Genomic DNA, 22,487 nt, shown 5'->3' with positions numbered 1-22,487 from the left:
CTGGCCCAAACTCTAATTGCTTTATTGTTCTTGAGTTACAATGGTCTGTGATAAAATCTCCAGCTCTATGGTGCATTTCCCTGGCACGGATTCAGAGCAGCAGATGCACCTTGATGCTGGAGCCATAGCAGAGCTCCCCGCAGCCGTCCACTGCCTCAGCACCCAGGGCACAGCCACCAAGTCCCTGCTCAGCAGTAGCCACATAACACCGAGGATGGATGGCAAAATTTGTTCATTAACAACTGTTTCTGGACCTCTGAGTTAAGAATGATGTACTGTACTTGGTAAGTAAAGTGAATGAGTTCTCACGGCTACAATAGTTTATTAATTTGCCTCGTTAATCTAATTCCCTAGACTCTTTTGGGAAAGATTAAATGAATCATACGTGGACAAGAAAAGTCAGCGCAAGGGGAAGAAATGTGGAGGCCTGGCACAGAAAAGTCAAAATTCATTAAAAAAGATTGGATAAGTGTTTGCAGTGACCAGAAGCTAAAATAATGAGTATTTGTTACTAGGAGGAAGATTCCCCTCTCTTCTGTATATAGGTGGAGAACCCTATGGAAACCCCACGTAAGGCTATAAATGAGTACAGTTTATAAAGATGTCTTCTCTGCGTGAAGCTGGGAACCATGGCTTGCTGAGGGGATTTCTGTGATACGTCTGCATTTGTGGATGGGTGCCTCTGTGCTTCTGTTTTCTTAAGTACAGATATGGCTTTGCAAGGAAGGACCCAGAATTACAATGTGTGAAAAGGAAAATGCTAAAACAAACCTCGTGGTAGGTCACCACAACCTCTGGTAAGTCAGATGTGAGATAATCTTCCCTTGTTTACCCCGTCAGTTTTATGTGGGCCAAGGCCACAATTAATACTTTGATATTTTCTGTAAATTAAATGGGGGAAAAGATTTGCTTTCAGATTTTTGATAATAAAAATTTTCCCAAGTCACATACTTTAGCAGAAATTCTCAGAAATAGGCTGGAAGCTGTCCTGTGATGAAAAGCTTAAAGGCAGGTTCCCAAGTCCTATTTACCTGATTTTTAAAGGCAGTTGAGACAATTGACTAAGAGATGGGTTTCGGGGTTTAATCCTTAACCATGCAGAGGCACTGAGGAGACCTGGAGCAGAGTAGGGTTTAGGGATTCTTCCAACCAGGGGCTAACCTTTACTTTGTGTAAATGGGCATTTCCAAAAACATCATGCAGAACGTGCAGAGAACAAATTTATAGGGTCAGCCTCCCTATTTTCTTCCACAAAATAGGCTCTTTTTTAGCAGTTGTTATGTTTAGCTGTTTTGCATGACTGAATTTTCATTCCCCAAAGGCACGTGATGTCCCAACTTGGAACTGCCATCAGTTTGATACTTTAAAAGGACTGATCTCCCCTAGACTTCAGAGATTTTGGATTATAGCTTGTCAGATAACTCCCATCCCTGGTCCAAACTGCAGCTCAGTAGTTTTTCTCCCTTTGCTCTAGTATAAACCATTTGAACAACCCTATGAAAAACACAAGGTCCTGTACTGTCTCCACAGGAGACAATTAACCCAAGACAAGGGTCAAGATCTGGTCCCATCTCTTCAGGATTTAATAATCCTTTCATCATTATCACACTTTAAAAGCCATTAACTGTTTAGTTCACCTCATTTTCAGAAAGTTTCCAGCCCAACTGCCAATACCTGCCTTATCTAAATTGAACATCGCTGTCATTTCTCATTCAGATGTCTTAGAGGGTATTGATCATGGCATATCAACTTGTGCTGCAAGATACTTAGTACCTGAAAATAATTCAAGGGGACCTTTCTGGGATATATCCTTCTTTCATTGGGAAACCTGTGGACAGAATGAAGCATTCATCAGACCCCATATTCAAAATGAGCCTAGGGTGGCAAGGGGGACCGGTAAATTTAAAGCAGATTATCCCAGCATTAAATGGCTCAGGCCACCAACATGGTCCTGCAGAAACAGAGAGGGGAGGATAGGGGACAATACCTGGACAAGTCCCTGTCCCTTCACAAAATTTGGGCCTGGCTAGAAGATATTTTGTCCATCAGACACCAGCCAATTTCCCAAGCAAGCGTCATCCAGGCCCACCAACCCCTAACCAGGTGTCTGCAGTGATGGGTGACTGCACATTCCTCTTAGTTTTTGGGGGTTTGTGCACAAGAGGAATCGGTGATGCACGTATAAATGGGCAACAGCCAGGGTTTTGGCTTATAGATAGCACTAGTGGTGGTCACACAAATGCCGTTGCTTGCTCTTTTGCATGCTCTGGTCCAGTGCTGGGAGAGCCTGCTGCTCAGGCTGGATCTGTCCCCGGGCATGCAGTGGCAGACAGTGGCTGTCCGCTTTTTTTCCAGGCAGTGGTAGGGCTGTTCGCCTTGGCCCACCACTGATTTTCACAAAACCGCTGGGAACTGCACATGGTTTGAGCATGTCCCTGTCTGCCAGCCACCTGAAGTGGGCAGCATGTCCAGAAGCCACCCGAGGTGAGCAGTGAGCCCAACGACCAGTAGGCAGTGGGATTTCCTTGGGAAATCAGGCTAGAAAATAACCTGGCTCACACGAGGGCTGTAAATAAACACCCTATAAACAAACGAAGGCTGTAGCTCCACGTTCCCCTGGCTGGCAGCCTGAATGACTGTCAGCATCAGCAAAGACCACATGGTTTCCAGGTCAGAGTCCAGCCCTGCCTGCTGCTGCCCGCTGGTCCTTGCGGTACCTGTGCCGCCTGCTAGACACATCACCAAAGCCTTCCTGCCACCCCAGCATCCTTCTGCTTTGCTCTCCCTTAGCTATCCCACTTTCTCACCCATTAATAAAACACAGTTATTTCCTGGAACATTTTTAAGGCTTTTGCTTCACAGAGATAATTTTTTTCCCCTGCATGAAGCCAGCCACATTTGAAGAGGTGGCTATGCCATGCAGGAGTGTATTTAATTCCACGCAGAACTGATGGGATCTGCCATCGCCTGCCTCGTGCTTGGTGTTTTGTGCAGCTGCGCTGAGTTACAGTTTGAAACATTGCATCTACTTGACACTCCCATACTTCTGCAAGTGATTTTAATATTCTCTTCTATGTTTCTCTGATGAAGCAGCAGCAGGCTGGATTTCTGATCAGCCCAGTGAAGGGCGGGCAAGGTGCAAGGGCCACCCATGGCATTTGGGAGACTCAGCCCAGATGAAGAGAGTTGGTGCAGGGTCTCAGAGATGCCGTGCCACGTGTGTCAGATGCCTGGGGACATTTAATACTGCTGAGATCCCTGAGAAGGAGCACTTGGCAGGGGGGAGGTGAGCATTGGCTGCCAAGTTGTAATCCCTGCCGTGGCAGCGACTCAGTGATGAGTTTTAGGGTAATTTATTTCTCTCTCTGCTCTTACCCATGTAAAGGGAATATATGGTTTACTCTCAGAGATCCCAAACTGGAGAAGTTTAATAGCTTCAGCAGAAGAATCAGCCTTGAGTTTATCTCTACCAAATACACAGCAGTGGTCAGAAACATCATTTAACTGCACGTCCCATCGCACATGGTGAGCCGTGCATCCCGCTGCATCCACGCCTCCCTCATCCGGCTCTCTGCTCTCTCCCGCTGCATTAATCAGACCTTTTCCAAAGATGTTTACTAGATCTTTCCCTGTTCAAAATCCTAAAATAATTGTCAGTAGCTATTTAAAGCCCTTCACAGACTGGCGCACCACGGGTACAAACAAAACCCTTCTGGGTCAGCCTAGACTGGCTGTTTATAAACAGGACACAAAAAAGGACAGTCACATTGCCCAGATAAGCACAGAGACTCCTGCTTGTCAGGAATGTCCCTGGAGTTTTGTGTGGCCAAGCCCATCGGTCATGCAACTGCACTTTATTAATCTGCCTAGGTCATAGCCAGAACAGGCATCGCAGGTTTGGGTAATGCTCAGTGTCCCTGGAGACATTTGCAGCTTAATTGATGAAAATACTTCTTCAAACACACCCGGGCAGCAGCGCAAGGGAAGAGGACCTCTATAGCTTTTGGGGTTTGTTGGATGCCGCGGCACTGCAGCAGGGTGCAGGCTGCAGGAAAACACAGCAGTGCTGCTCAGTGCAGTAGATCAGCAGCACTGGGCTTCGTATCCAGATAGGGAACATGAAAACATGGGCACGGAAAATAAGCAAGCTGTCTAAGTGAGCCACAGAGGCACCTGAGCTGTAACTCTGGCCGATGGTTTACTCTGGAGTTTAACAAACCATAAAACAGATTGCAAAAACTTTTTGCAAATTGAAAGGGGAATTAGAAATACAGATAATTTCTTGCCACAAATACTACGCAGCACACAAATGTCAGCAGAAAATCTTCAAAGTGGCAGTAAGGTCATTCCTATAAATAAATCATCCTGGCGCTGAGGAGCCCGACGGAGCTTCCTGGGAAATATGCATCCCAGCAAATTTGAGCTACCCTGAAAGAGGAGCCAGGTAATGACCACTCCTTTCAATGCTGCAGGAACTGAGTTTAAACGGGACCAACAATAGCTATTCCATTTTTTAATCTCTCTGATGAATAATGCAGTGCATTCAATAAGATGATGGGCAACGTGTTCCAACAAACTGATATTGAATACCAGTGGCGCTTGCGGTCCCAGGACTGCCTGTTCCTTCAGAGGGTAAAAGCAGAGATGGATCCACTTCACATGAGTTGTATTTGCACACTTGGGTGCGCTGGGGTGCACACGTGCAGCACCCAGCACGTTTAGCCAGGTAGGCATCTAGTGCCCATGTGCAATTGCGTGGCTTGACCTGAATATCAAACCTTACAGAGGAGATCATGCAAATACCTGCTGTACAGCAATGAGTAGAAGAAAGTGCAATAAATTACTTCCACCCAACTCTATGGCACACAATACAGGCCTGAGCCAATCAAACAGGCAATCTTTCTGCATTGCTTAAAGACCAACAAAGAGGCAGCTGCTTTGGTGGGTCTGTGTCTGAGAATTTATCTGAAAACAAAAATAATCAGCTGGCAGATCGGGTACGACACAGGAGGTAATGTCCAAGCCACAGAAGCACATTACATGGGTTACATGGGACAAGTAGCCCAGGGCTACGTGGTTTGGGTTTGGCTGCATGGCATGCTGTACCGCTGCTGCAAGTAAAAATCATCCATGGGTGAAAGGAAAAAGTAATACGTAGGGAATCATCTGATTATGTTTTTTTAATATTTATGCATTGCAGAGCTTACTATAAAATATTTTGCAAGCAGAAATTTAAATGATGAAGCGAGAAAGCATGAGGGCTAATGCAAGCATTGTGAGTTGCACAGGGTTTGCAAGTCTTGTCATCGACTTCCATGGCCATTACGCTAAAACTATTTGCTGTTCTTCCGGAAAATAATTGGATTTGAAAAGAATAAACCATAATTATTTTTTAAAGTACTATTACTCCATCCTCATCCTAAAGCTTCTGCTGACCTTCAGTAGCACAGCTCAGATCCACGCAACACCTTTTAACCTCACCCCACTTTAGAAATATTAATCCTTATGCATGAGACAGCATTATTATCCCCTTTCTGGGGCTGGGGAAAGCGTGGCAGGGAGATGGGCTGAGCTGCCAGAGCTGCAGTGAGCAGGGGGTAATGCACTACAACAGTGTTTTAAAGAAAACCCCTCACCTCAGAGGGAGTGCTAGCTCTTGCCCATGCTGAGCAGAGAAAGCGGGACAGGGGCAATGGTGTGCTGGGCAGAGCAGGGGGCTGGGGCAGGAGCGAGCTCAGTGCTCAGCTCCTGGGGCAAATCCAGGAGGGTGGCACCACCCCAGTGCACGGGAAGCTGGCCAAACCCATTACAAGACAGAAAGGCTTTTACTGTAACGTCTGTCCTGTTCGGGGGGGGGGAATATGTGTATTACGATATTCTCATGGTAAAATTATCTCTGCCATTTTTTCAGTTAACATTAAAAAATAGCTACATTGGGATGCAAATCAACCTCTGATTTTAATTATTTTGCTTTGGAAAAGAGAAGGGATAGGGAAGGTTTCCAAGTGAGAGAGAACTGCATTAAAAGAGGGAACATGTACTTTATGATTATTTTTCATAAAGGATGAGAATTGTTGATTAAGCTGAAAATACAGCAGGAAAGGTTCACTTTGGACTGAAAAGGCTTTTCTCTCAAAACCAGTTTAAATAGAAAAATTATGATTAATAGCCAGTTTAGATTCTATGATGAGCTCAACTGAAAATGGGTGGTAGACATGTTCACATCCTACAGTAGCGTTAGATGGATGAAGCAACCTCCTCCCTAACTTCCCACATCTTATCAAACACAGTGCAATCAAGAGATGTTGCCAGTAGCAACGACGAGCGTTTCACCTGTTTGAAGGTCTCTCTCTCCTTCACTTTAGCTGCTTCCTGGGCCCTGATCCTGCTGCACGTGGCATGTCGCCAAAGGCTCTGCACTTCACGGTCTATCCTTTCTTTTCCATCAGGAGTGCGACTGGAGCTCCCTGCAGCCCACGGGGGCTGGTACAGACCTTTACAAGATGCCTGGGCACTGCATTTCATGCTATGCTCATTTGGCATCCCAGTAAAGCCAAGTCCCTGATGTCAGAAAATAGAATAGAATAGAATAGAATAGAATAGAATAGAATAGAATAGAATAGAATAGAATAGAATAGAATAGAATAGAATAGAATAGTTGGAAGGGACCTACAATGATCATCTAGTCCAATAGCAATGGGATGGCATGGGTCAGTCCAATAAAAATGAGGAGCTCCAAGAAGAGACTGGGTGAAGCTGCCCAAGGACTTGGTAGCTCATCCATCCTTCTAGTTATGAAATCGGAAACTGCCAGGTCACATTCTGAAAACAAATGTGCATATATCTTTCGTCAGTCATGAGCTAAGCGACATAGGGACCTCACCTTCTCCCAGCTGTGGCCAGCAGCCAACCTTCAGTCTTCGTGTCTTCAAATAGATCCCAGTCCCTGGTGTTCAAAATACTTGTTCAAAACCCCAGTTGGGGTTTTCTGAAAATTTTATTAAAATGTAGAAAACAAAATGAAAACTGCAGCTGGGATTTTTAGTGAATAAATGATGTTAATAGTTTTAAACATTTTTAAAAACTTAAGCTGTTCTATTTTAAAAAACCCTCATCCATTTTTATCAGTGGATCTTCTCCACGAATGCGCTTCGCACTCCTCCAGCCTCCCCCCAAGGGAAGACAGCCAAAGCTTTGCTGCAGACAGCAGTTGTCAAGACAGTCTCTGATTTAAATAGGGGCTAGGTCATTTAATGCTTTACAGATGGTAAACAGCACATTACATTTCACCCGGAGATAAGCTGGCAGATGCTGCTGACAGGCTGGCAGCAGCAGGCAGGCTGCCATGTCGCGCCACGGCCACGCTCGGCTCTGTGCACCCTCTGCAGTCAGCACCCAGCGAGGACCCAGCCTGCTTCTCCTTGGGGACATCTCCTGCACATCCCAGCTCTCCATCTTTGCAGTCTTTCCATTATTGATCAACTGCATCGTTCATCTGGCCAGACTGCAATATAGGCTGTCAACACCAGCTCTTCCTAAACATTGCTTGGTTTTCCTCAAGGTCTTATCTATGCATAAAACATCCTGAAAGACAGAGACCAAAGGGTTGATAAATGTGCTGATCTGCTCTTCCAGCACCTGCAAAAAAGTTGCACTCAACTTTATCCTATTTAGTACTTTTTGGGTTCTCTCGCCTTCCCCGAAAAACATTTTTTTTGTTGTTATTCTGAATCCATTTTTGAAATGACAACTCTGAAAGACTTGAGTCAGTGCCTTTTGTAACTGTAACTAAAAAAAGGGTAGATGAAATATCTGCAGAGAAGTTTGATGAAGCAAAAAGAGCATCAGCACAATAGCAGGTGTCAGTCTGTGAAAGTATTTCTGGAAAAGGGAAAAAAAAAAAAAATCAGTGTGTTCACATTAGAGACGTTTTGATTATAATTCCCCCCCACAATGACTGTGCAGTTACAGTCAAGAATTATTCAAAGGTATTAAAAACTATGATTGCCAAAAAAATAGAAATAAAGAAAATGTAAGGCAGACCAGCACCTTCTGTCAGGGGAGGTACTGGGCCACCAGTTATCCACCTGTGTAAGATAATCATGTTATATTCATGAAATGCTATATCTAATGAGCCTACAAATGTGGCCAGATTTTGCCACCTTTGGGCATTCACTTTAAAGCATTTATATGCTTTTTTCCAGATGACATGCAAGGGTTCTTTGTCTTTGGGCTCCTCTTTCAGAAACTAAATCCCCTTTTTCACTTGGAAATACTCTGCCAAAACGCAGTCCTCTGATTGCTGCTGGTTAGTGTGTTATGGAAAAGCTCCCCCTTTCTTTGCACAGGATTTCTTTTAAAAATGCTATTTTAAAGGAAAAAGGCACAATTACGAACAGAAGCCAGTGGAATAAAAACGGGGTTACATATGCAGAGAATACCCTCAAAGATCTGCTCGGTCCGTCCTTTCTGAGACAGTCTGTGATGATGAACAGGACTTTGAGAGCAGCTGCTCTGGTCAGCTCACAGGACCACCTTTCTCTGTTTCCAACACTGTGTGGCAAAGCCAGACTTTGGATGCTCACTCTGGTACGAGTGGAGTCTTTCCAGTGCAACCTACATCTGTCGTGAGAGCGACCGAGGTCCACGAACACAACTGATGCTCGCTCTTGCACACCCCAGGCTCTCCCACAAAGAGCCATTTGACTTGCCATGCCAAACGCCGTCGCTCTGTTCTCCTCGCCCTCAGCAGGGCTTTCTTCTCCCTTGCTACCCACTGTCTGAAGACAATTCCTGCAAACCCTTTCAGCTCTGCCTGGACGTCTTCAAACCTTCCCTGGCTGCTCTTCAAGTTTGGGAGTACTTCAGAGGAACGATTCACGAGGAGCAGGTTGCATGAGGTTTGCCCATGGGTGAGCAAAGCCCAGCTGGTCCAGAAGGTTGAGCAGAGCCCGTTTCTGCCCAGTTCCCTGCACTGGAATTGAATCACCACTCAGTGGAGAAAACTAGAAAAGAGCCTGGCTCGCACGACGTGGCTAACTTAATTTCACCCAGCCGTGCTTGGAGCCATGGGTCAGCTTCCCATGTCCAGATGTGCACCTTCACCCCCAGCTTGCACCAGCGTAACCCATCGCTGCCATGCGGGAGATAGGGCTTCCCAGCAGACTCTGAAGGATGCTACTGCATCTCTGCGTCCCGCACGAGGACCTAAACCTGCAGACATACGAGGCTGCGTGGTCCATGTTGCTCTGAAAAAATGAAAAGTTTATCTTCCTTTGCCCATTGGATAGTCTTCAAGGCCTCCAAGTGAAGCCATTTTAGCTGCTCCCCAGCTCTTTTATGAGTTTTCCAGCCAACGCAGGCTCAAGCGGTGATCCAGGCAGTGAAAAAGAAAAGAAACCTGAGCACAGATTTTAAAAAAAAAAAAAAAAAAAAAAAAAGCAGCAGCCATTTCAGGCTTTTTACTCAAGACAAATAAGTATAAAGAGGATGAATACAAAGCCTTGTGGGGAGAAGCTCTTTAATAGATGGGTGAAATCTCTCTGAAGTAGCTTTGCTATCCCACACAGCTTCAGTGAACACCCTCACTACCCCACGGGTCCAGTGAAGTTATCTCCAACACCATCTCTTCTGTTGCCTCCAAAAACATAGATGAGTTTCTCCTGAACGCTATCAGTCCACCACTGATAATCCTGAAACCTGCCAAAAACTTTGGGCAAGTTATCAAACACCAGTACAAACCTCTCATCTCTTGCTTTGCAGCTAGCAAATGCAACTTCAAAACAGTATTCATAAAGAAAACTGATTTTTCAGTGATCCTGTTCTCATCTAGAGCTAAGATGGCAGTTTGGACCCGAGCAGATAATTTTAATACTTGAGTCTTTCACTCACATCCTATTAAAATTGCAACACCCTGCAGCCACAATGTATGCTGTAATCCATTCTGGAGAGAGATAAAAAACTAAATGCTATTCACAGAGATCTGTTCCATCTACAAAATTTCTCAAAGTAATTACATGGACCCAAAGTCCTACAAACGCATTGCATCATCAGCTGGTGACATGCAGAATTCCACCTACTTGCTAGAAACTGGCTTGAATGCAGTTCGACAGCTCTGATAGATCACTCATTAGTCCAAAAAAACCTCAAAGTTAAAACAAATCAACTTTCCTCTCATGTATTCATGAGGGTCATCCAACCTGCTGGATGTAAAACTTCACCAGAAATCAGTCCGAGAGCTGCCAGTGAGTCCTGAGTTGGCTTTAAAACGTATTTGCTACCACAACCTCATACCCAGGAGCCCTGTCGATACCATCATAGTGATCCATAAATAAAAATAAATGAAAAATCCTGAAACTCTTCCAATTCAGAAACAAAAAGTGTGGTGCTACTTTCATCAGGATGCTAGAAAAAAAAAAGTGCAGTCTCATCCGTTTGGAGAAAATTCAGGTTTTGAATGCATTGGTTCACTGGATTGTGTTTGTTACCAAACCCAACTGGAGCCTGCAGCTGAAAGGCGTGACTGGGGTACGCTGCTCTTCATGAATTAACTCACTTTCTCTCTCAAAAACATGCTGGCAACCAACATCCACTGCCCTGCAAGATTTCTTCCTGCTCCTTGAGCACATCAGTCTGCTGTTGTAGTGGAGGTTGGCACAGATTTTGTTTTGGAAGAGATCTTCCTTGAACACCTACCAGCAGACAGGAGTTGAGACAGATCCGCATCGGGGTCACCTGAGGTAAAGAACGCCTTATCCCAAGTCCACGTTCAAAGTGTGCAAGCTATTTGCAACCTCCTGTGGTTGATCTCCAAATATAGGCCCTGATTCAGTGAGACACCCCGGCACATGTCTCCCCCCAAGTATACAAACTGTCCCATCACAGCGTGCGGTGTAAGGCGAAGCTTGTGATTTGGTGTTTTCCTGAAGACACCAGCCCTGCTTCTGCTCTCCTTTCGGCCAGGGAAAATTCAGATGGAAAACAATTATGCACAAGAGGGGTGGAACTGGCCTGGGATTTTTGCAAACGTCTCTGGCTCAGGCAGCCTCAGTGTGACATGTGAGAGCAGTGGGTAAAGCTCCGCTTGCTGCAGTTCCCCCGGAGGGAAAGTCACGTTTGCCAGCGGGATTATTTTCCTCCCATCCCAGACGCACACACCGTCCAATCTGCCATCGCCGCTTCGGATACATATACCAGCCTGACGAGTAACTGGGACAGCACAGCTGAGGCTGGGAAGGCAAAACTAAACACAGCCCCACCAGTAAAAATATGCTGCACAGATGGCCTGAGGCCATCTCTCAGACGCAGAAGTAAAGAGCTTCCTTATTTTTAGAGGATTTTACACAAATGGCACCCTGGCTCAGAGGAGCAATGGCAGAGGGGGTTGGATGGAGGAGCCAGGCTCCATCACAGTGGCAGCCCGGATCCCTGCCTCACTGGGAGTGCTGGTTTACTGGATGGGCATGTTAAGAGAGACATTTCTTACTTCATACCCCAACTACCATTTCCCCTTCTCCAGGGGTGAGCACCCCACCACGGGGGTATTTCTCCTGGGATGCAGCTGAGTCACTGCCAGGATGGACCCAGAAAGCCAGGGGCCATCCCAGCAAAAGTGCCTGGGGGCCTCCGAACACTGTCAGGGAGCTCTTTCAGGGACCAACCAAGTGCGAACGTTTTTTTTTGTTTTTTGTTTTTTGTTTTTTTTTTAATGGGGGTGAGTACTGCTGTGTGCACTCAGAAAGGATTTTTAAAAATCATGTTCTGGCAAATGCACCAATAGCCCATCAGCAGGAGCTGGTCGTTCAGAGAACAGGTTTCTTGGAAAATCAGGGTCTGCTCCACTTCCACACAGGTGCTTCCTCAAATCCTGCAGGAGGAATTGTAAAGAAAGTGATTTTTTTTTCTTTTAAATGACTGAGTTCTGGTATTTTAGGCTGACTCTGTGTGTCTGTGCTATCAGGAACATTCCACCCCCCTCAAGTATTTCAACAATCCTAGCTTAAGTCTCCTGCTTCAGTAAAGGAAGATACCAGTATTTGCAATGCGTTAAAGCACTGTAGAAAAAAAAGCCCGTAAAACAAAAACCACTGCAAAACACAAAAACAACTCTACTCAGGACCCTCACAGCATCCCTATTAAGCAGTTCAGAGTTGTTAGCAGGTGAACAGAAACAAACCAAGATTCAGCCATGCCCTCAGACTGCTGGGGATGAGCTTGAAATGCAAACTCCTGGCTGTCATTACTGTGCTTGCAGAAGAAGCAGCAGAGTGTACATTGGGATGGAGCCTGACTTCAGTCTGCTTCATGATTTATCTCATTTGGAAAGCATGCACATTGCTGTCCTGCAACGAGAAATATGCCTAGCAATACACAGCCATCACGCAGAAGAGAGCAAGACATCTTTCAAACCAACAACAGAGCACTTGCTCTGCTGTCCGCTTGTGTGTGACGGCATTCAGGCACCCGGGGCCAGGCAGACAAAAGCAAGGGCAGAGGATGCCAGCGATGTCATGGTAACAACAGCAAGATGCTCCCTCAGTGCTTGGCATCACCTGTGCCAATGCGGGGAATCACCATTTCGTGGCCTCGCTCCCCAAACCTGCCTGTTGCTGCTGTGGCAGGAACATAAGATCATGGCGAGACTGCGTGCAGCCAGGAGGGACCCGGGTGGGATGACCGTGCTTGGAAGCAGGACGTGAGACACGATTAGCAGGACAGCATGCACAGGAGATGCTAATCCCATGGTAAGCCTTGCAGCACAGCCACTGCCCAGCAGTAGCAGCATGGCCAAAGACAGGGTTGATGGCCAAAGTCCTCGGTAGACCTGGCATGACCCCTCTCAAGCCTCTACAGGGACAGAGGTGGAAGGCTAAATTACTCTGTGTTCAATGCTGGAGAAGGAAACACTTTTTGCCTTTGAGCCTCTTATGCTAAATATCACACACGACCCCCGAGACACGGCACAACCATTCAGGTTAAGTGCTTGGGAAGAAGTAGTCTGACGCAAGCCCACTGCTGCTGCAATCAGTGCTCCCTCCTTCTTTCATTGCGTGGGACCAGCAAGGTTGTTGGTGGGGTTTTTTGTGCAGAAAACTGGCTTGAGAACAGCTATTGGTGGCCTCAGCCAGGCCCACGGTGGGAGAAGGCTCCAAAAGCTTCAGTCACCAGGAAGGCATCCCACTGTGTTCCCTTGGGCATCTCCCTGGCACCTCCCAGGAGTAGGAAGCAATTAGCTAAAACTGAAGTTAGAGACACACCACATACAAGGACACTTTTCAGAGCTTGCCTGGCTCAGGACACAGGATCAGGGCTCCCAGCTTAAAGACAAAAACCCTCTGTCTTTTCAGCTCCTGCACACTGGGTGGATGTTGGCACTGCAAGGCTCTTCTCCAACAGTTCCCCTCCATCACCTGTGCTGAAAGCAGGAGAAAATCTGCATGTACACCCTGGTGCCGGTAGCCAGTTGGCTCATCTTTGAGGAGAACCAGGCCCAAGAAGTGAAGGTTGCTCTGGGGAGATCTGGGGGACTTCGTTACTCACAGAGTAACAGGCACCCTCCCATTCTCAGCAAGTGTGACACAAAAAATTTTAAAAAAAAAAAAAATCAAGTTTTGGAGCAGATACAAGTCAGATTATGCAAAGCTAGAAAAGATTGCATGAGTGACAGTTTTCAGAAGAAAACTAAAAGGAAAGCCCTTCTTGCTGCTGCTAAAAGCTCAGGCTGTTGCCATCGGATGCCAGGTGTTTCAATTCATGAGCGAGGTGCTTCGGCACCAGCATCCTCCTAAGCTCCTGCTTGTTCTACCTCAGTGGTGGATAAAGCCGTGTCTTTATATCCCTGAAGGCGCAGCTGCTGCTCCAACAGCTGCTTCATAAAAGTGCATATATGTGCAAAAAAACAGTCTCTATGCTGTTAAAGCTGTCTGATAGAGGTGCACCTGGTAGCAGCAAAAACATCACTTTGGAAGCAGGAGTCCCTCTCTGAATTACACACGACATATTTCTTTCCATCTGGAAATGCTACTGGGTTTTGTTACCCGAAATTTAAAATTAAATTTTGAAGGTGTTTTAAATAAAAAGGGAATGAAGACTCATGGTTTTGCAGGTGATTCAAAAAACTATGTTGCAAAACTGAGATTTGCCCCTTTCTAAAAGGGAATCAAGGTGTTGGCGAGTCCTAAAAGACTCACTCGCTCTCTCAAACAAATAAGGAATAAAGCCTAAGAGGAAATAAAAATAAACAGATAGGCTTGAATTTAACTCAGCATTAATAAAGCTTTAGAAAGGATTAAGTTAAGCTTGAAAAACACATTCAGTTTGATTTAGCAGCTTGTTTGGGTTTTCCTTCAAACTACAGAGCTGGTAAGAGATCTCTGTTTGCAGTGTCAACAGACTGGTCCAGCGGCCACGGCAGGGCAAGAGCTGGCAGCTCACAAAAAGCAGCTGGCAAAGCGGCACTGTACGGCTGCGGGTAGGCCAGGCACTCGCTTGTACAGGGTGGATGGAGCTCTGTTCCCATGTGCTTTGGGTTGTGTGAGTAACTGCGATGAACATGCATTAGCCTGAAAGGAAAGGTCAACTGAAACCAAAAGTAATTCGGCATCTTAGAATCATAGAATAGTTTGGGTTGGAAGGGACCTCTAAAGGTCATCTAGTCCACCCCCCCTGCCGTGGGCAGGGACATCTTCAACTAGATCAGGTTGCTCAGAGCCCCGTCCAGCCTGACCTGGAATGTTTCCAGGGATGGGGCATCTTGAAGGAAGTTGCACTCAGTCATTGCACAAGTGTGATCATTCCAGCTTCATTTGCATTTACTTAATTAAAACAGCTTCACAGTACTGCTGCTCTGCTTCTTCACAGCCACCATACTCTACTAGGGATAAAATCTTCCCCAGTTCCATGGCCTCATGTTACAACCAAGAGAAGCCCTCATCCTTACTGCCATAATCCCATTACATCTTGCATTAATGTTGAAAATGAAAGCCTAGCATTTATTATATGCATTACAGTAGAGAGTAAGGGCCTGCCCAGTTCAAGGTCCCATAAAGACAGACAGATTTTTAAACTCTTCAAAGCAATGACCAAACAAAACAGGGATGAAGGGACAATAGAGACAGTCTCTCACACAGAGTGGGACGGGGTGGAGGGAGGACGAGCGCTTGTCCTGCAGATGCATTCAGCATCCCATCCCTCTAACTTCGTAGTGCCCTCAAATCAAATCCAGTTACAAGGGACTTGATACCGACCCATTTCTCTTGCTGAGGAGGGACTTCTCAGACCTGATTCCCAAGAGCAAAAGATGAAACACTGTGGTGGGGTTTCTAGGACAACTAGATAAAGGGAATCACTTGGCTTTCCATGCGATGCCAGGTATTACAACTGTGGATTTCCGCTGATACATAACCCATGTTAGTCTAAGCTGAAGATCAAAGCAATCCTACTGCTCTGTATCCTCCGCCGTGGTTACTCCAGTGTTACAAAAGGAAGTTACTGCACGATTGGGTCTGGCACAGGGAGCTCCTGGTGTCTGGAAATCATTGATTCAAAGGGCACAAGCCTGTCAAAAGCCTGGGGGGTTAATTCAACACCGGGTGTTTTTCAGATGACCCTTCTCACAACACCAAAGGCCAAGGCCATTTTTTAAAATCTTGCCAAATCAATTGCCTTCCTTGGGGATGTCAGCACAGAAGTAATGACCATGATAAGTCCCACCCCCTGTCCCCATCGACTGTACGCAAAGCATCTACACACACCGTAGAAATGATCTCTTGCTGCTCGGTATTTTTTTAGTGCTTCACCTGCTTTGAATTGCAAGTGCTTTGATAAATGAACTGAGAAGTTCCCTGGCTCCTCCGCCGCACAGGTAAGTAGCTCAGTATGAACTACCAAAATTACAGAGTGATTTTTCACAGCAGTGCTCACTGAATCACTGCTAAAGTGTCTATGCCTTTTCCTGCATCGCAGCACAGAACCCACTCGTTTATTCTTGCAGACTTACCAGCTCTTCCAGCACCAAGGCATGGGTAGGTTTTTGGAGATGAGCTCAACAGGCATAGTTTGAATTTGGGTATAAAAGCTTGATTTAAGGGTTTTAGTCCAAAATCATCAGCTCAGCAGGATGCAAGCAAACATTTCACAAATGTTTGCAAACCAACCTGATCTCCTTCTATGACCAGGTGACCCGCCTAGTGGATGAGGGAAAGGCTGTGGATGTGGTCTACCTGGACTTCAGTAAGGCCTTTGACACCGTCTCCCACAGCATTCTCCTCGAGAAGCTGGCGGCTCACGGCTTAGACAGGTGTACTCTGCGCTGGGTCAAAAACTGGCTGGACGGCCGGGCCCAGAGAGTTGTGGTGAATGGAGTTACATCCCGTTGGCGGCCGGTCACGAGCGGTGTTCCCCAGGGCTCAGTTTTGGGGCCGGTCTTGTTCAATATCTTTATCCATGATCTGGATGAGGGGATCGAGTGCACCCTCAGTAAGTTTGCAGACGACACCAAGTTGGGCGGGAGTGTTGATCTGCTCGAGGGTAGGAAGGCTCTGCAGAGGGACCTGGACAGCCTGGATCGATGGGCCCAGGCCAACTGTATGAGATTCAACAAGGCCAAGTGCCGGGTCCTGCGCTTCGGCCACAACAACCCCATGCAGCGCTACAGGCTTGGGGAAGAGTGGCTGGAAAGCTGCCTGGCGGAAAAGGACCTGGGGGTGCTGGTCGACAGCCGGCTGAACATGAGCCGGCAGTGTGCCCAGGCGGCCAAGAAGGCCAATGGCATCCTGGCCTGTATCAGAACTAGTGTGGCCAGCAGGAGTAGGGAAGTGATGGTGCCCCTGTACTCGGCACTGGTGAGGCCGCACCTTGAATACTGTGTTCAGTTTTGGGCCCCTCACTACAAGAAGGACGTTGAGGTGCTGGAGCGTGTCCAGAGAAGGGCAACGAGGCTGGTGAAGGGTCTGGAGAACAAGTCTTATGAGGAGCGGCTGAGGGAACTGGGACTGTTTAGCCTGGAGAAAAGGAGGCTGAGGGGAGACCTCATCGCTCTCTACAACTACCTGAAAGGAGGTTGTAGCGAGGTGGGTGTCGGTCTCTTCTCCCAAGTAACTAGCGATAGGATGAGAGGAAATGGCCTCAAGTTGCGGCAGGGGAGGTTTAGATTGGATGTAAGGAAAAATTTCTTTACTGAAAGAGTGGTGAAACATTGGAACAGGCTGCCCAGGGAAGTGGTTGAGTCCCCATCCCTGGAGGTATTTAAAAGACGAGTAGATGAGGCACTTAGGGACATGGTTTAGTGGGCCTGGTGGTGTTGGGTCGACGGTTGGACTCGATGATCTTAGAGGTCTTTTCCAACCTCAATGATTCTATGATTTTATGATTTTCCTGCTAGCAACCTGTGGGAGAGCCATTAAAAACGGGAATAGCAGTGCTAGTCTTCATGCATCCATCATAACATGCCCATTTTTTATTTCCTAGGGGAAATGCATGGATGTTGGTCTCGCTAGGTTAAGATCCCTTAAGTCATACTGAAGCCAACTCATCTGGATTTGGACAATTAGCAACCACATATAAATGCCAGAGCAAGAGCCACCCCCCTCCTCAGCCACCTGCACCGAGCAGCCAAGGGATTGACCAGAAGTAGGAGTCGGTGACAAACCTGCTAAAATAACAGCCTTAATCCCACTGAAGCGCCTGGATTAGGCATTTGTAAGGATAACTGGCATAGCCCTCTCTCCGTTCTACCAGTGCTTCTCCAACGGGATGAGGAGTGCAAGGGCTGTGCAGGTCCAGCAGGTAGGCACCCCATGGGAGCTCGGTTCCCCAGTCCCTCTGGTCAGGCTATCTCCTCATTTTCTGTTCAGGGATTTATTGCATGGCGCTTGGAAGTTTGAGGCAGGATCTAGGATTAAAAGAGCCAGAGGTCTTCCTTGCTGAAGTGAGTAGGAGTGGTATTCTCCATCCTCTCTCTAAATTCTGTTAATCCCATTTGCATAAAGGAGACAGTTCCCATTTTGCAGCTGTGACACTGTATTTGTGCAACTGTCTTCTATACTGTGTTCTTTGTTAAAATAACTCCCCGTGGTTTCCCTGGGCTCCTTGTATTATCCAACCGTCCTTGGCAGCAGGGATATTGCATTTCTCATGCTTTCTGAGAGTGTATGATGTCCATCACTGATGCAATGCGCAACCAAGCGTTTCCAATATTAGAGGAAAATGAGTGACCTGCACAGCAGCGCTTACTGAAACAAAAGCGTGAGGAGTCCAGTGTTATAAATAAACCCAGGAAAAGTTCCTTAAATTCAGGCAAAAATTATAGTTCTTACCTAAAGGAGAGGTACAGGTGGTTTAGTTGGGAGGCACGGGCAGGTTCATCACCATCCTGCCGCGTAGGGGTCGGCAAGAGACAACCACCACCTCCTGCACCACAGCAATAACACAGCTTCTCCACCATGGGTAGACATCAAAACTTTGTCTGACTGCTTATACGGCATTTGAGACCCTGAGGCGGAAGGGCAATATTGGAAACGATGCCCCCAGTGCATTAGGAAGTACAATGCAAGAGACAGACTGTAAGGAGAGACTTAGGGAGGACTCACCCAGTGTTGAATTAGCAGCTCGGGAATCAAGACTCCCACCTTCAGCTCCACAGCTTATGCACACCAGTACTCGTCAAAAGTTCAGCTTTCCGTTCTTTCAAGTGTTCAGGCTGTATTAAATTTGACATCACTATGTTAAGAGTTATTATTAGCAAGTGACAGCTAGTTTAATATACTCAAAATCAGCAAAGCATTAATCTTTCTGCACGCCAAAGCCTTGTATTATTTTGCTGGCGTGACAGCCAGCAAATGAATGGTCCAGACCTTCAAGGGCTCAGAGAAACTAATGGTGTAAGAAAGACACTTATAACTAAACCCAGACAAGGATTGCAGCAAAACTTTAACAGCATTCAGCAAATCAGCATATACAATTTATCCCCTCTCTATCTTCACAACTCCTGTGAACTTTCGGGGTCCAACTGGTGCTCTAAGCAAACAAGGATCCTTTTTCCTCTGCACTGGCATAGTCTCACCTTCTTGCTTTGGCAGCCTCTTCAAACAGATAGGGAGGAAAAAAAAATATTACTTTCTAATCTTGGGCTGGAAGCTTTCTGTCCAAAGATTGTCAATTCGATCAAAGTTGAATAACTTTATATTCTATGCAGGAATCTTGCCTATCAGCTGAGAGGCTGTATAGCATCCAAGGGCCATGACAACCACATGTGCAGGATCGCAGTACTGCTGGTCGCTCACAAAGCGATACTTTGAGACTCCAGGGCACAGACGATAGTAACTAACCTGCCAAAATGCCATGGTAAATGAGAAAGTGGTGCTCGTAGAAGTCAAATCCACAAGATACTTGTTTCCTAATTCATGGCCAGCACCGAGGCAAAGCTGTGCTTGGGAAGTTACCTGTCTTCATACCTTGAGGTGTCACAGGTAGAGGACGTTGGTTTTGCCTTTCCCTGGTGGTAGACCAGAGTCTGAGAAGAGTCACTCTGCTGTCGGTTTGCCCAGGACCAGGAGAAATACCACGGCTGCCCAGGGGCAAGTCCAACACCAACATCACCAGTCCCAATGCTTTCACCAGCCATTTATATGGTTTTTAACAAAATAAGAGTCCTAAAAAACCCAAACCCAGCTATAGCTAAGACCAAACATCAGAGTTATCCTCAGATCTGACATATTAATGAAGCAATTGCTTCCGAGATAAATGTACATTTTCTCTAAGCAAGTGTTTGTACTTCACATTGAGTACACGGTGTTCAGACAACCTCAGTGACGTACCACATATTGGAGGAGTAAATTCGAACCTTTCTATAGGCTTAAGACAAAAACTAGCTGAATAACAAGCAGTGCCTTTGGTGCTGCCTTTCAACCAGGAACTCTTGCTGCTCAGACTAGAAAGTTATAGCCACAGCATTTGAGCAATATAATTCTGTTTAATGAACTTTTCCATGAGTCTTAAATAAGAACATTTTATTTAAGGAGGCTCCACTTATAGCTAAAATTAGGTATTCCTTATTAGTACTACAGACCACCAGCGATCTCTGCTCACAGCTTCGAGACAGCAGTTATAGCAGCCTCTCGCTCTTGAAAATGTGTTAGAAATCACAAACTGGCACAAAAAAATTGTTGGAACAATCCCCATAGTGGAAATAGGCCTCTGAAGGGAAAACCCTTAGCAGTACTATTTTCCCTCCTTTGGAAAAAAAACATTAGCCCAAAGAAAAATGCTGAGCAGGAAAATAACTCTGGTAAAAGTTAAAAAAAAAAAAAATTGCTTATAATGGAAGAATTTCAAAACACCTGTCTGTTTATTCCATTACTGACTTGTATCTTGAGAATTTTCAGATTTTTCCTTCCTAACAAACACTTTCTCCAATAAACTGAGAGGAAATAAATACATGGTACACAAAGCCACACGAGGGAAATGACCAACTGTTCTCTTTGGTATCACATGAATACCGAGAGCCCTGGTGCCGGCAGAGCCACCCAGCACGCCTTGTGCACCACGGGGCCTCAGGACAGCTGCAAAACCCTGCAGCGACCTGCGAGTGCTGCAGAAGCAGCAGCTTTCCCAGCCTCGATGGCCTTGAGCTACTTCCGCAGAGCTCGGTGGGCATCCTTTCCCTAATAGATCTGGAAAAGGCAACAAGGTATTTTCTTTTCACTGGACAATGCCTAGGGAAAAGGCAAAGAGCTGGAAGTTAACATCTTGTTTAAAAGGTCAGAAAGAGGAAAAACCTACCTTCCTAGATTTCCACTGGCACAGAGTCTACTGCAGGATTTAATCCCAACCCACCTGGGTCTGGTAGTAAATGCCAAGAGATGCTGATGTGATTGAGATTACAGTCCCCTCTTCCATGAAGGTGTTCAGCTGACCTGCTCTAACATCCATCTTCATTTGCAGGACTTGCCCCAGGAAGTTGAACCTGCAAGTCTCTCAAAATAAGGAGAAGGTTGAGCTCCTAATGCACACTTTACTGAGGCTGAAGCAGCTGGAGCTCTTGTAAAGTGAGCTTTCCCAAGCCTCTGATCTCTCTGCCTTGCAAGCCTGCAGAGTGCAGGATTTGCTCCCTTTGGCAGCGTAATGGAGCAGCAGGCTTACCCCCACGACTGCACAAACTGTTGATCTGCCTTGAGGGTGCTTTGCTCTCCAAGGGGATTGGTAAGTGCTTCTGGTCATTCCAGAAATGCAATCTGTGTTCAAAAGGATTCAGAGGCTTTGGATGTCATTAAGGTAAAATTACCATCAGATTTGTGGGAAAGCATAGCAGCTTAGCTTTAAAAAAAAAAAAAAAGCCCAGAAAGCGATTTCATCTGAAATCAATTGTGAGAGCAGTGAAAGAGCTTGCGAATTTAGCAAGGCAACGGTATACTCCCCCACTATGGCATGCCTGAAGTACGAAGACTAGCAGCCGCTCCCGGTATGAAGGTGCAAGGACCATCCTTTAGTTCTAGATCTAGGTAGGAAACAAAGGTCTTCATTGAGAGTCTATGAAAAAACACGGTCATCTTAAAGCACTGGCCTAGACTGGCAGACCTTAGGCACAAGCTACACACCAAACCAGGCTGTTGGGCTGGGCAGGACACACGTACCGATTGCCAGTTTATCATAGGGAAAGGAGTAAAACCAATGCAGCCGAGTCTCCATGGCTGATCCGTTATTTCCCCTGGACTCTCGGCTGCCATTCTCAACTCAGTAAAATCTGAGCGTCACAGCCTGGTTTCCTAATCCATCAAAATAACATCGAGATTTTTCACCTGTTCTAGCTCCTCTGTCCCCCCATGAACAGTGATCAACTCCCCCCAAATTTTGTTTGAAGCTGGTAAGTACAAGAGACAGCCCTCTCTGCTTCCACCAGCAGGAATAACGCAAGCTGTTCCCAGTGAGGAATCCACAGGTATTTTTGTTCACAGCAAGGGAACCTCTCCTTTTTTCTCCCAGTAGCAACTGCAGCTGAGATGCTGCTATGCAACAGAAGGTTATTTACAGGTAAGCAAGAGTGAAGAGTAAGAAAATGCAGGAGTCAAGAATTTGAAGAAACATTCTTACACTTTGTTAGATGAGGCGTGAAACGTGAAGCAGGCGAGAGCTTTGCAGGAGTCCTTCCAAAGTGACAAATACAAATTTAAGCAATGCCATGTTAGGGTCACTGTCCTGACCACAGGCTAGGACAGGTGTCCAAGTATTTAGCAATTTACTAATGAAACTCTAATTAAGCCTCTGGTTTCTTCCTAAATCTATAAGCTATAGAAGTGAGCAGTATAAAAGCATAGGTACATGCATACACACGCACATGCATTTGGAAAAGTAAGTGCATATGATAGATATGTATGTGAAACCACCATCATTTTATACAGTAAGAGAAAGCCAGGGGAAAATTCTTCTCAGAAAAAGCCAGAGAGATCAACACCTTTCAAGCTGATCTACAGAATGCTCATAAGCAGCTGTGG

Source organism: Aptenodytes patagonicus, chromosome 5 (genome assembly GCF_965638725.1).
Source record: "Aptenodytes patagonicus chromosome 5, bAptPat1.pri.cur, whole genome shotgun sequence".
NCBI classification, from domain to species: domain Eukaryota; kingdom Metazoa; phylum Chordata; class Aves; order Sphenisciformes; family Spheniscidae; genus Aptenodytes; species Aptenodytes patagonicus.
The sequence above is the reverse complement of the archived record's forward strand: the minus strand, read 5'-3'. Positions refer to the sequence as shown.